A 15,161-nucleotide genomic window follows, 5' to 3' on the forward strand; every position below is an offset into this window, starting at 1 on the left:
CTAGCAGGTCTGCCACAATATAATAGAGACAGTAGATCTAGCTGAAATGTCATAATATAAAAGAGACAGTAGATCTAGCAGGTCTATAATAATATATTAATATATTAACATCTGCTAACCATGTGTATGTGACCAATAAAATTAGATTTTTGATTTGATTTGAATTGGATGCATATTCAGGAGTGACTCCAACTGCACCCAAAGTTAAAGGCAAGCTGTTGCAATCCAGTCGCAATCCGAGACATGCATTAATCCTTCGCCATCCGGGGTGTACACATTTGATGCGTACACATGCCTATTATGTTTGGCATGTAATGCATGTTGATGGTAAATTACATTGATGAGCTTTAGTTAATGCATTTAATATGCCAAGGTTGTGTTTTGACAGTTGATTGCTCTTCGTTCATAACATATCATGCTGACATACTTGAGGTGTATTTATTCTGCCAATTCTGTTGCAAAACATTTCTTAAACGGCAGCAAATGGAACAAAACAGGGAGGGACCTACCTGCATTTGTTTCCATATGGTTCTTAAACAGTAAACTGTTTCTGTAATGAATATACCCTGTGTGTATTTTAAGGGCGAATGAGTGCCCAAAGATCTGCAGTTCTTCTCCAACTTCACGTACAATTACATTAGTCATTGCATGTTGTATTGACATGCTTAGAGAGCATTTTAATAACCTCTCTGGGATCGTTCGGGACACTAGCGTCCCACCTCGCCAACAGCCAGTGAAATTGCATGGCGGAAAATTCAAACAACAGAAATCTCATATTTAAAAATCCTCAAACATACAAGTATTATACACCATTTTAAAGATAAACTTCTTGTTAATCCAGTCACAGTTTCCGATTTCAAAAAGGCTTTACGGCGAAAGCACACCATGCAATTATGTTAGATCTTCGCCTAGCCACAGAAAACCATACAGCCATTTTCCAAAGAAGGAGAGGTGTCACAAAAGTCAGAAATAACATTACAATTCACCCGGATGGCACTCCCAGGACTCCATGTTAGACAATAAATGTGTGTTTTGTTTGATAAAGTTCATCTTTATGTCCAAAAACATCATTTGAAATTGGCGCTTTATGTTCAGAAATGCAGTGTCTCAAAAAAAACATCCGGTAAAAATGCAGAGAGCCACATCAAATTACAGAAATACTCATCATAAACATGATGAAAGACACAAGTGTTATACATATGATTAAAGATAAGCTTCTTGTCAATCCAGCCGCTGTGTCCGATTTGAAACAGGCTTTACGGCGAAAGCACACCATGCAATTATGTTAGGTCAGTGCCTAGCTACAGAAAACCATACAGCCATTTTCCAACCAAGGAGAAGTGTCACAAAAGTCAGAAATAGCGTTACTTACCTTTGATGATCTTCATCTGATGGCACTCCCAGGTCCTCCATGTTAGACAATAAATGTTAGTTTTGTTCGATAAAGTTAATATTTATGCCCAAATACCTCCTTTTTGTTTGTGCGTTTAGTCCAGTAATCCAAATGCACAAAGCGCGAGCACAAAGTCCAGACGAAAAGTCAAAAAAGTTCCACTACAGTTCGTAGAAACATGTCAAACGATGTATATAATCAATCTTTAGGATGTTTTTATCATAAATCTTCAATAATATTCCCACCGGACAATTCCATTGTCATTAGAAAGGAAAGGGAACGGAGCTCGCACTCACGTGCGATAAACAACTAAAGACTTTCAGCTGAGCCACTTACTGTGAGTGGTCCTATTCTCTCCCCTTTCGCAATAGAAGCCTGAAACAAATTTCTAAAGACTGTTAACATCTAATGGAAGCCGTAGGAAGTGCAATCTGACCCCATAGACACAGGATATTGGATAGGCACTCACTTTTAAAAAACTACAAACCCCAGATTTCCCACTTACTGGTTGTTTTTTCTCAGGTTTTTGACTGCCATATGAGTTCTGTTAAACTCACATACATTATTTTAACAGTTTTGGAAACTTTATAGTGTTTTCTATCCAGATCTACTTCTAATCCAAATATACTATATGCATATTCTAGCTTCTGAGTCTGAGAGACAGGCAGTTTACTCTGGGCACGCTTTTCATCCAAACTTCCCAATGCTGCCCCCTAGGGATTAGGAGTGCTTAAAAGTGATATGAATCACATGTTCGTGTCCATCTTCACAATCAAATGTACAGGTAGCATAAATGTAGCTCTCTACTTGTCCCATTCGTTTTTACTTGGTATTTTCTAGAAAATGTGTCCTTTCTGGACATATTTTCCATTGGTGCTTCTTACTTTATTATTGTGTATAATTGCACTTTTTCCTGATTTTAGGGTGGCTTAGTGTATGGGTTTTGTGGAAATATGCCAGTGTTAAATGGCAATATGCTTTATGTTACAGTGGGCTTTAGGGTGGCCTCACGTTACATTTCAACAGTAAACAACTTTCTTATACGAACTAGGCTATATGGCTTAGTGAATGGTTCACACTTAGTGTATGGGTGAAATGAAAAACATGAACAGGGCCTCTTTTTTTTTTAGGGCAAATTCAAATTCTATGCCATAATCAAAGCCTTTCTTTGAACTGGCCCTCTCAGTGGGTACATGGTAATCGGTGCAGAGTATCGTCTTTAGTTACTCATACATAATGTGAGAGGGATGTAGAGGAGATATTCACAGAAGCTAGCAGGGGCCTTTAGTTCTGTCACAACTAATCCGTTGGAAGCACAATTAGAAAGGATTTTTCAATTTGGGCTCTTGTTGTTCTCCCTTGATTCTTTCAAAGTACACAGCAAGAGAGCAAGGAGGCCTGCATCAGGAAATGGCCACACCGAAAAGTCAACTTTGGGTTGTGGCTCATTGAGCTTTTAAAAAATGCAGATATTGTAACTACAGTGACATAACAGTGTGTTTGCTGTCTTACAAAAAAAAAAAAATCCTTCGTGTCACTACAGATTTAATGTAAAACGGCTTTTAGTTTCACTTATGGAACAGTCTTCCCGAATAACCTGCAGTGGGAGGCATTGGTGCCTTTCGGTCAGCTCAGGTTGTTGGTTCACAGACAAATCCTTTTTTTTGTGTGTTTTTTCTGTTTCCTCCCATCCTTGATATAAGTATGTGTGTCTCTAACTGTGTAATAGCTGATGGTCTTCCTTGGGAATCCCTGCCTAAATAAAGGTTAAATAATACAAATATGTTACTTACATATTGTTACATTACAAGCATTACAGCGCAAGCATTTATTTAACCATAGGACTGATGTCGCTATGCAAACATCTCCATCTCTATTGATAGTGCAGGATATGTGTTAGTCAGTACTTATCTATGCCAATACATCTAGGTAGCACATACGGTATCCTATCACACTGAGACCTCCCTCCGCACACACACACACACACACACACACACACACACACACGCACCCTGAGTGCCATGCGGCTGATTTTGGAGTGTGTAAGCCTCACAATGAGTTTTGACAGGCTCCTCCCATATAATTACTGCCTCACCAGTTAATCACACAGGCGGCGAGGGATGGGGAGCCTAATTGGTGAGGCTGTCCCATCCTGTGCCTGTCGTAAACACTTATTATTAACCAAAATCAATGCTGAGAGGTGCCCATCCCTAATTGTCAATAAAGAGCCATAAATTGCCACCAACCCCCTAATATCAATTTTCAGTCTAATGTATCTCTGCTAGTCTTAAACACCTTATTTGATAAGTTTAGAAAATAATGGGGATCACATGACTTTTATCTTGTGTCATCACATGAACTTTTCAGTGATCTACTTATGTGTTGAGATGCATAATGATAAAAAATAAAATATCAAAAGATGTTTCTTTGTTCATTAACCTTTTACCGGGTGAGTTCCAAATATCTCTTAACGGTTGCCCCAGTGTGAGATTTATTTATGCATGTGATGTCAGAATGCACTCCCTGTTCCAACGTGTGATTATTATGCAAACAAACAGTTAACCCGCGCTGCCCTGGACACGCTGCCTGATAATTATCTGTAAGCTGTGTTTTCGGGTTTGAATTGAAGTGTGTTCCGCCTCCTCATTAATTCACATAAGAAGTAGCCCATTTCACTGTCGTGGACAATTCATGTTTATAGCTTTACTGAACCAGAGACAAACTTCTCTCTTAGACGAGAGCCCAAGCACTTCCCCAGTGTTTCCCCAGATCAAGTATGAAGACATTCCCCCTGGCACATTTTCTGGCTGGCGCTCACATTTCCTTCATTGTTGTTTTCCTTGTAAACAATAACTTTGGACATGTGTGCGTTCCTATCAAAGTAAGTGGCTTATTGGATGTATATCATGTCGTTCTACTGTAGCATACCGTATGTATGGAGCATAATGTATTTACTGTTTTATTCACGTTTTCAAGTACTGGTGACAAATGATGCATTCCGATTACTGCATAGATTGTAATGGACACCTATGATGTGTGTAAAATACTTTTTTGAAGATTTTACTGATTACGATGAGCTAATGCTAAGGTATTTCCCGGCTATGTGTGGCGCCATGTTTGTTATCATACAATGCATTCTGGTTGTCAAGTAAGCGTCTGTAAGGCTAAAGATTTTTATAAAAAACAAGGTGAAGGGATTGTTCACTTGCCCAAATTGTGGTGCTTTCAAGCCAACTAAGAACTCGGAAAAATACTAGTGAAATCAATCAGAAAGAGGTCAGAGTTCCCGAGTTGGAATTCCGAGTTGGATGACCATTCAAAAATATTTTTCCTAGTTGGAGCAATTTTTTGGGGGGAGTTCCCAGTTGTCTTGAACTGGAGGAAGGAAACAGAGAGGAATGAAACTGCACAAGGATTTCATTATGAAAATCCAATGGTGATTTTAAACCAGTTACAGAGTTAAATGACAGTGATAGGAGAAAACTGAGGATGGATCAACAACATTGTAGTTACTCCACAATTACTAACCTAATTGACAGAGTGAAAAGAAGGAAGCCTATACCAAATTAAAACAATTCTAAACATGCATCCTGTTTGCAATTAGGCACTAAAGTAATACTGCAAAAATAAATGCAAAGCATTATGTTTGGGGCAAATCCAACACAACACATCACTGAATACCATTATTCATATTTTCAAGCATGGTGGTGGCAGCATCACGTTATTGGTATGCTTGTAATCGACAAGGACTGGGGAGTTTAGTTGCTGAATAAAAATAAATGGAATAGAGCTAAGCACAAGCAAAGTCCTAAAGGAAAACCTGATTCAGTCTGCTTTCCAACAGACACTGGGAGATGAATCCACCTTTCAGCAGGCCAATAACCTAAAACGCAAGGCCAAATATACACTGGAGTTACTTACCAAGATGATATTCAATGTTCCTGAATGACATAGTTACAGTTTTTACTTAAATTGGCTTGAAAGTCCATGGATAGACTTGAAAATGGGTGTCTATCAATGATCAACAACCAACTTGACAAAGCTTGAATAATTTTTCAAAGAATAATGGACAAGTATTGTACAATCCAGGTTAGAGACTTACCCAGAAAGACTTATAGCTGTAATCACTGCCAAAGGTGATTCAAACATGTATTGACTCGGGGTTGAATACTTATCTAATCAAATTCTATGTTTTATTTCTCATTAATATATATTTTTTAAATTCTCCACTTTGAGTATTTTGTGTAAATCATAGACAAAAATGGCAATGAAATCCATTTTAAGCTCACTATGTAACACAACAAAATGTGGAAAAAGTCAAGGGGTGTGAATACTTTCTGAAGGCACTGTGCATAATTGAATACCTGACACATCCAATTATCTCAGTTAAACAAGGTTTCTTTTACCGCCTATGTTCAATTTACATTATGCTTTTGAATGATCTCCTCTCTATGTCTTAATTATCTTTGTTGTTGTTCTTTGCCCTCTTTTTTCATTTTTTTCCGTGTTTTAGTTATCTCTCTCCCCTTTCCTCTCTTCCCATCGCTCTCGCTCTCGCTCTCTCTCTTTCTGTTGCCTTGTGCTGCCTGCATGGGATTCTAAATGGGTCCCAACAGAGAGGCCTGTTGCACCTCGAGGCCATGCCCCCTCTCCTCTTCCTGCCGGTGCCCCGCTTCCTCCCACCATGCAGCTTGCATCATGCATCATGAATGGGGATCCTCCTCTGTGCTGCGCAGGAGGCGAGCTCTGCCATCGAGCAGCCTCGACGAGAAGCCTCGATGCGCAACAGCATGCTAAATCTGGTTGTTTTTTCATCGAGTCAGGTGGCAACCTCAGGCGATCGATAGCAACCCCCCCCCCTGCGATATCAAAAGGCCCTTTCTACAAAATAGGATGCGCCAGGCGTTTGTTATTGAGTAAGCGTGAAGGCTATTTTTCTTGATGTTCGTGCGGTGGGGAGTCCATCGGGAGAGTTGTAAATACATACCTCGCTGTTATTGGCGCTGCAGAAAATTGGACTACTTTTAGAATGGGTATGGTGTCTCCCAATGCTTTAATTCAAAAGCTATCTACACCCCTTTGCATTTTTTGTGACGTACCCTTTGACTGCCCAGCGCTTCCTTGAAGCATATAACTCCCCTAACTTACCCAAATCATACAGAAACAATAACAGTGAGTGCCTTACTACTGTGCCGATCTGGCCTGGAAAGAGAGAGATAGAGAGAAAGAAAAGGATGATGCAATAGCAGCCTTTTCTGTTGAAGCAGCCTCCATGCCATGTGTCATCTTAATGCAGCACCGGTGGAGTGGCCCACTGACGTACTAGATCAGGTTAAATGATGACACAAACCAACCCTGTTAAGAGCAAACATGGGTTACAATGCTGAGATCTTTGGAGATACTTTAGCTGGGCCTGATTGCACTTGTCTGACACAGTGGAACCAATAGAATAGTCTGAAAACGGCAAACCCCGCCCACCTGGCACTCCAGATAGGGCTAAAGCAAACGTTCAAAGTACTCTAAATATTTCCTAATAGTATTTGAAACAGTGTTGGGTTGAGCGAGCCTAGAGTTGGCTTGAGCCGGGCTTCTCACTTCTCCTTCCATGGTGTCTGGGGGAACTCGGCGAATGGATCAATGGCGCCTACTAGGGCAAGGACGGTTATCAGATCCAGTAATAGATTTCTAATCCCTCTTACTCAGTAAAGGGCTGCTGAGTGTTAGTCAGGTGAACTGGACTGCTGGTTGCACGTCTGTCAGCACTTAGAAACACAATACGATCTAGGAGCAAGGCCAGCCCAGGCTATATTATCGCATTCATTACGGTCTAAAAGGCTAAACTGATCCTAGATCAGAACTCCTACTCTGAGACGCTTTCAGGGCTGCCAACCTTTTGAAGAGACCTTGGACTGAGATTTGCTATGTGAATTCCATTGCCTCCTGGCACAACGCCTAGACGAAAGGACATGTCTACTGTTTTAAAGCAAATTTTCAGCAATTCTACATATTTTGACATGGACTATGACCAGGATGGGAAATTCAAATAATAAAAACCAGGTGTATTCAGGATGCTTTGAACATTAAATGAATACTCAAAATCTTACGACTTTGGGGGGGGGGATGAAATTTCAACTATGCTAATATTTTTGTTTACATTATTTATTTAGGTGGTTTGACACTTTGTTCAGGCTGTAATTAAATGAGGACACAGGCACATGGGAGGAAGTGGAAAGCTTGAAAGCAGGGGTGGATCCCTGTTGTATGTGACACGTGTCGGGGAGTGTTACCACTGTACCTCGGCTCTGCACAAGAAGTACACATTCTAATGGTTTATGGCAGTGGGTAACCAAATCATAGATTGCAGTCTCCTTATCCATAGAATGCTTCCAAGGTAAGGACACAAACGTTTAGTATTTTGTCATTTGGGTCAACTCTTTTTAAAATAGGGCTGGAAGAAAACCCTGCTTGCTCTCCAGGAGGGTTGGCCACCCCTGATCTATGTTTCTCAAGTGCTGGGTGTTCGAAAATGTTATTTTTTTAAACTACGGACTTCTTAATCAAATCAAATCAAATCAAATTAATCACCCAACCTTCAAGAAACCTTCAAGAAATATCTAATGAATATCAATATGCAGGTGGTTTATGCCTACTCGTTGAAGATAACTTCAATCCTCTTACGCTACACAGACAAGATATGATGCGTTTATGAGTTGTGAGTCCCCCTACCATCACTGCCTAGCATGTGCACAATGAATTATATTTGATTCCTGGAGAATTTAATTTCTAGTACATATTTGTGTGACTTATTCAATCTGTCCATGAATGGCTGCAAAAATACATATCAATCAATTTTTAAAAATTTTTATAATAAAGCCCTCTTTACTGCGTTCTTACTGCGTTCAATTTAAAAAAAATTATAATAAAGCCCTCTTTACATCAGCAGATGTCACAAAGTGCTATACAGAAACCCAGCCTAAAACCCCAAACAGCAAGTAAGCAATGCAGATGCAGAAGCACGGTGGCTCTGAAAAACTCCATAGAAAGGCAGAATCCTAGGATGAAACCTAGAGAGAGAGAGAGAGAGAGAGAGAGAGAGAGAGAGAGAGAGAGAGAAAAACAGCAGGTCCAGGACAAGGTAGCACCTCCAGTGAACAGGTCAGGGTTCCATAGCCGCAGGCAGAACAGTTGAAACTGGAGCAGCAGAACGACTCGGTGGACTGGGGACAGCCAGGAGTCATCAGAGGCATGGTCCTAGGGCTCAGAGCCCCATATATTTATTTAATTTTCAAAGACAAAAGTAGACATATCAGATTTCAAATATGTGAGGTGACAAATTTGGGAAGAAGTGGAATAATAAAATACGTGTAGGGAATAACAGTAGTGTTCTTGCTGACAAGCACAGTAATTAGCCTATATTTTAGCCCATTTTTAAGAATAAGAATTATTCCACTAATCAGACTATACAAAGTAAATAAATAATAAAATACCCTGAAGACAAGATTACATTAATCTATCTGCCCCTACATCCTCTCCAAATAATGTTTATACTTATTACCCCCCTCCCTTACACTTTTGGGTTCACAAAATGATTTTCAGAGTGACAAATCAGGTCACCCCACCGAACATCCCTACTAAAACATACCGTAGGTCTGTGTCTGCTGCCTTTTTGTTCTCAGAGCCTAAATGTCACCAAACGAGGGGACTAATGCACGTGTGGATTAGATCGACGTTTACTGCGTTCTGCAATAGGACGAGAGTAACATCAACCTCATTTTGTTGACAACATTGTACATAAAGCCGTGCTACTCTTTTTACAGTTGTACAAACTCAGAGGAGAACGTTCTCTCTCCATTCAGCTCCACTCTAATCTTGAGGGGCGTTTCTTTAAAGCATGCATCCAATCCCCTTGATCCCTTACATAACTAGAGCAATCATAGGCTTCAATGTGTCACAGTTCACAGTGCTGTGGCAGGACAGAAGCTCCTCTCGTGATGTTAAATTGCAGGCGTAGATGCTCCTATTTTCGAAACGATTTGGAGCACAGTTGAATAATTAACTCGCTGACTATACAATGGACTAATTTGAGAAATAAAAGCACAGTACTTTTAAACGCGTGAGATTTAAGAGGTGTGCCGTGAGGGTGTGAGAAGAGAGTCACATGCGTGTGTCTCATGGCCAATGTGTGAGAGTGGGCAGCTCAGAGTTGACAGCTCTGCGCATTATCAATATTTATGGGCTCTGGGTTTTTCTTTCAAACCCCTTTCTCGCTTGATTATGTCTGTCTGGAGTGGCAGATGGGCGGGGTTTGCACTATTGGGACTGCCCCATTAGCTCCTTTACAGTAGGCAATATTCATTTAGCACAGCTAAAGTACTTAGAAAAAAAACAAATAAATAACCTCACCTATTTGAAGCCAGGTGTGTTAGAAACACGACTGCTCTGTCAACTCATAGAGAACGACAGGTTTAATTTTCACTTCAATAAGTGAAAATGCATATGATTAAAGTATTTTGGATAATATGCCTATGGATAATATTCCAGGTGTCACATGGATATTTTTTTGCCCGTCAAATTAGCATTCTGCATCCATTATCCACGGCAACCATATTCAATTCCATGTGTCCTAATGAAATGTGCTACACGATCCACGGTACAAAGCAGCCAATCAATGATGGGCCTGAGTCCCAAAATGGCACCCTATTCCCTGTTTAGTGCACTACTTTTGACCAGGGCCCATAGGCATTCATTGGAATGTGTTCAATCTATTCCTTTCAAACTCATTATTCTTAGAATCCCGATTGCATCAAGGAATCATTTTGCCTCAGGTGTAAACCGCTGTGCTTGAATACGATTACATTTGCTGTACAACATTATGCATGCCGAAATGAAAAAATCGTAGAAAAAAATGTTACTTTGCAATATGTTTTGTCTGATTTAAAGTCGATCCAATTAGGATTTGTCCTGAATTTTTCTTTATCTCTAATTGGTATTGACTGTGTATTAAGGCCAAGCGGGTCAATAGTTAAGGATCGGTGTCTTTCGCCCTAGCAGCAGTAATGGCCTACGTTATACATGACCAGCCCGCAAAAAAGACAAACACACTCAACCGCAAACACTAGCAAAGATCAGCTGTGGCACAATTTGACACATCACTCGTATTATAGTCTAATGACAACAACTGGTGTCTTCTCCCCCAACACTAGTACTCCCAAGAGATGATAGGCCTTACGTTGACCTGGTGTAGCATTAAGTCAGACAAACACAACTTTATAAGCCAGTAATGATCCAACGAGCAGCTGTCTTGCTGACAGTGGTGTCAGTCTCTCTGTCTCTCACGGTACAGAAACGTTGCAATGGAATGATGATGACAAACGACCTACTGTATCATCCAGTGTCTCAGACATGTAAGTCTGCCTCTCTGTATGTTCTGCCACGTTGTCCTCTATGTGAACCACGTGTACGGCGTGTATAATAGGCTGTTCAAAACGTCCGTCTATCTCACTGTCTTTACTGAGCCGTAGCTGAACCCAGGGACTCCCAGAGGAACAAACTGAGAGTGTTGACTGTTCTGGATATGATGAAACCAGGGGTTGCATCCAAAATGGCAATTTATTCCATATATATATGTATATATATAGTTCACTTTAGACCGGTTTCCTGGTCAAAAGTAGTGCAAAAGTAGTGCACTATGTAGGGAAAGCACACCAGGAGTGATGCCGAGGGTTGAGAGCAATTACCCCCCTGTCAAACTAGCTTCTGCCATAGGAGACAGGCCTGGAACCTGTAATGAGTGCTGTGATTAGTCAACGGAGTGCCAGAGGAAGAGAGCCTCCCACGAACAACACTGTCTGTTTGTCTGTCCGGCCATCTGTCTGTCACATGCGTTGACGTGATACTTAAAAAAAGGAAATGAAATACTTGATAGCATGTGATTATTGGAAATGTGTTAATAAGCAATTATTTGAGATACTTGCCAATCAGACAAAACTACAATATTTACTTCTAGTCATCTCCCCTGGGTCTAGTTGGTATCTATGTGCTTAGCTAATGAGCAGGAAATGTTTCATTGTGTACTTCAATAAATAGCATGCTTATGTTCCATTATTTGATTATTGATCAGGCCTTCATTGATACCACTTTAGTCAGTGTGTGGTGTCAGACATTCTGTCTGGATGGGTTCTGGCTTGCATATCTGGGTTCAAATAGTATTTGATGTCTTTCAAATATTTGGGCAACTTTTTCCGAAAATCAACTGTAAACCCTACGGTACAAAATGGACCACTAAAGAGGCAGGTCTCTGTAATGGAATGAGCAGCCAAGGCATTTAAGATGTGTTCCTAAGGCACAACAACAGCTTGGGTGAGTCAGGAAGGGGAGGGAAAGGGAGGGATGTGGCGATGATAAAAGAAAGCGAGAGAGAGAGTGAGAGGATGATGCACAAGGCACAAAGCAGAGACAGGGAGGAAAAGAAGAGAAGGCAGATGGAGACAAGCACAACAGGTCCATGCCTCTCGAGTCGCGCGACACCTTGGACCAGTCATCCGACACTGATTGGCAAGTGATCCTCGTTTGTGTTTGTTTGATTAAGACCCCATGCATTATTCACTATTGAGTAAACAAACCTTGGGGCCTCTGGGAAGACTAGCAACAGTTTCTTTCTTCAGCACCAGCCTCTCTGGACATCTCTGGAAAAGGGGAAAATGGGAAGGAGAAGACAGCCGAGCTGAAGCCTCGATTGGGGCCCTTGTGTGCCTTTAATAAACAAGCCACTTATCGAGCAGGCGGTTGGATAGGCAGCCCCCCCAAGGACCTCGGACGAGTGATTGTGATTAGCATGTTAGAGATGTGAGGATGAGATCCTTCACTTCTCAATCACGAGACATTTCCCCCCCCCAATATTATAATTGTATATATTGAATGTTTGCTTCTATGTATGAATCCAGGTACCTGCCTAGTTAATCCAGTTACAAACTCAAACAATAATTGAATTCTATATAATCATTTCACCCCATTCAGTCTATGCTATTGTGGAATTGTTTCACGTGTGTTTGGAAAGGCAAGGGCTAGGCTAATGGTTTTAATTGAAAGCCCTCCCACCAATTTGGTCTGCTGATTAGATGCAGGTGGATACAGGTGTGGGGAAGGCACATGTTTGGGAGAATGAAGGATGAGGTAAGGAGTGCTTGCACATTTGTAGACCTCCTATTGGTCTAACTTTTAGCCATTTGAATCTTCCTGTTTTATATCTCAAGTATTTATTTGTGTTTATGAATACTAAAACTCCAGAATTTGAGGAAATCTGTTCCAGTCATATATAAAAACGTGTTAATGTGACAAGTAATGGAGACAGGAGACTCTGTGTCTCGGTTTAGTTAAATCATTTGTTTTGATGATATTATCATGCATTTTGATTATAAGCAGAGATACCAGTGTGTATTTGTGTGTCAGCGTTTCTTTAGCGCCTTATTCCCTGCAACCTAGTACATTCCTTTTGACCAGAACCTAGAAATTGCAGATTGTGCCTTTTAGAACAGATGATTGATGCATTATTACAAACAGGTCTGTCTAAAATGGCACCCTATTCCCTACAATATATCCTAGGGCACTACTTTTGACCAGAGCCCTGAATATTGCGGATAGAGCCTTTCAAAACGACGGTTATTAATGCTGTCTTTGGCTGAGTGCACTTCATGCCTTCCTTTGCCAGATGGCAGTCTGGAGTTGGAGAAGTCGCTCCTCAGCTCTCCAGAAAAACAACCAGAAACCCAGCAACCTATCTTCTCACATTGCTCAGTGATTTTAATATAATCTAAGCCGTATTAGCTCTCAACGGTACAGCTTTCGGCAGTATCTAGGGGCAGCATATGGAATCTGATTTGATATTGAAATGGCCCTATATGAATAGTAGTGTACAGGGAGGGGGTGGAGGCACTAACAATACATCCAGACGTACCCGCATTTGGAAATCCATATCGGGAGCCGCGGCTCTGATGCATTGTGGCGTATAGCATACCAAAGTGTGTGTGTGAGGTAGTCTTCAGAGAGCTTTCTCCCCTCTCTTTTGCCCCCCCCCTCTCTCTTTCTCTCCCTCTCTCTCTCTCTGTTCTCTCTGTTCTCTCTCTCTCTCTCTCTTGTCCCACATCAAAGTGAAACCGAGGGAGCGGCGGGGACTCTGCATCGGCGCCGATAAGAGAAGTTCCATTAAGTCGCTTTGCCTCACAGGGATAACATTTCTTTCCCCTTCTCTGCCTTCCCAAACGGCTCAGGACGCCTTTTCTCTACGTCTAACCCCCTTTGTGTCACGCCCTCTCTTCCCCCTCTCTTCTTTACAACGCTATTTACCGGGTCGTGACATCTCTTTTTCCTGCCGTGGTTTGCTCACGTATTTCTATATTCATCCAGGGCCCTCGGTCAGCATGTGCAAACACGAGGCGAGCAGCGAGATTTATGAAGAAGAATTCAGACAAGAAATGAAGGCAAAATACCCGGAAAGCCTACTGTAGATTATTTGGATATGCTCAATTGCTTATACTTTGAAATGTTTAACGGAAGTAACATCTATTGTATAGAAGCTGTCCTGAATATGAAAAAAGAAATGGCTGACATCCCACGATGATCACTTCCTACCAACGCATGGCAAACACTCCATCCTAGCACCATAGCCTGAGGGTACAGTGAGGGTCACAGGTATCTCGCAAATGGCACCCTATTCCCTACAATCCGTTACTCCCAGAACCCTCACCGTGCACGTTTTGGTTTTTGCCCTGGCACCACACAGCTGATTTAAATAACCAACTCATCACCAAGATTTAATTATTTCAAATCAGATGTTTTGTGCTAGGGCACAAACCAAAACGTGCACCTAGGGTTGGGCCCAGGACCGAGTTTGGAAAAGCACCTCTTCTTACTTAGTGGACCAGGCATATGAGTCTCCATACATGACCATGGACACAATCACACAAACAAATATACGCACGCACACAAACAAAGACACACACACACAGACACAACATTGGTGTGGCCTCCGCTACACCAACGACACACAAACGTTATTAATTTTCCACTTGGTTTCAACTTAAATACCCAAAGAGTGGGCCTGAAGGCGCACTGAAAAATGGAAACACGCAGGGACTCGTTTGTCTGCTATCTTGGACTGTTTGCCCAATATGTCATCCATTTTTGTGTCAGTGGGAAGGCAAGGCGGAGCACAGGGCAGGATGCTCGTAATGCCCTGTCAGATCAAATGGAGAGTGACAGTGAAAGTTATGTATTTCTGCTAGCATGCTATTAGGGCCAGGTGAAACACTGCCTCTCTCTCTCTCTCTCCTTCAGTCCTATCTGAGTGCGGAGTGAATAAATGTATTTTAATACATACCTCTAACATCATTAGGTCATTGTTTTTCTTCCTGTTGCCCTACCAATGAGCTTCACTCTTAAGGGACTGCTTCTCCTCTGTTTTCGGGTGTGTGGGGGAGGGGGGAGAAGCTATCGATTTCTCCTTAAGATCTTCAGACGCCAACCTTATACTTCAGTCGCTGGCTGCTGCTTTGGTCTGCTCTAGCCGGGAGTTCAAGTGAGCGAGGATAAACCAACGAGATCACCTGGAGTGATCTGTTACAACGACCTGTGCATAAACTGTTTCTTCTCCGGTTCGCTCTCTCCATCAGTGACAGTGTTTTCTCCACCGATGCTTTTGCTTATTCCCCCTAGGATGTGGCGATAGCACGCATGTAGGTTTTACGAAGTGTAATTGCGGGCTTCTTTACTC

Source organism: Oncorhynchus nerka, linkage group LG11 (assembly GCF_034236695.1).
Source record: "Oncorhynchus nerka isolate Pitt River linkage group LG11, Oner_Uvic_2.0, whole genome shotgun sequence".
In the NCBI taxonomy this organism is placed as follows: Eukaryota; Metazoa; Chordata; class Actinopteri; order Salmoniformes; family Salmonidae; genus Oncorhynchus; species Oncorhynchus nerka.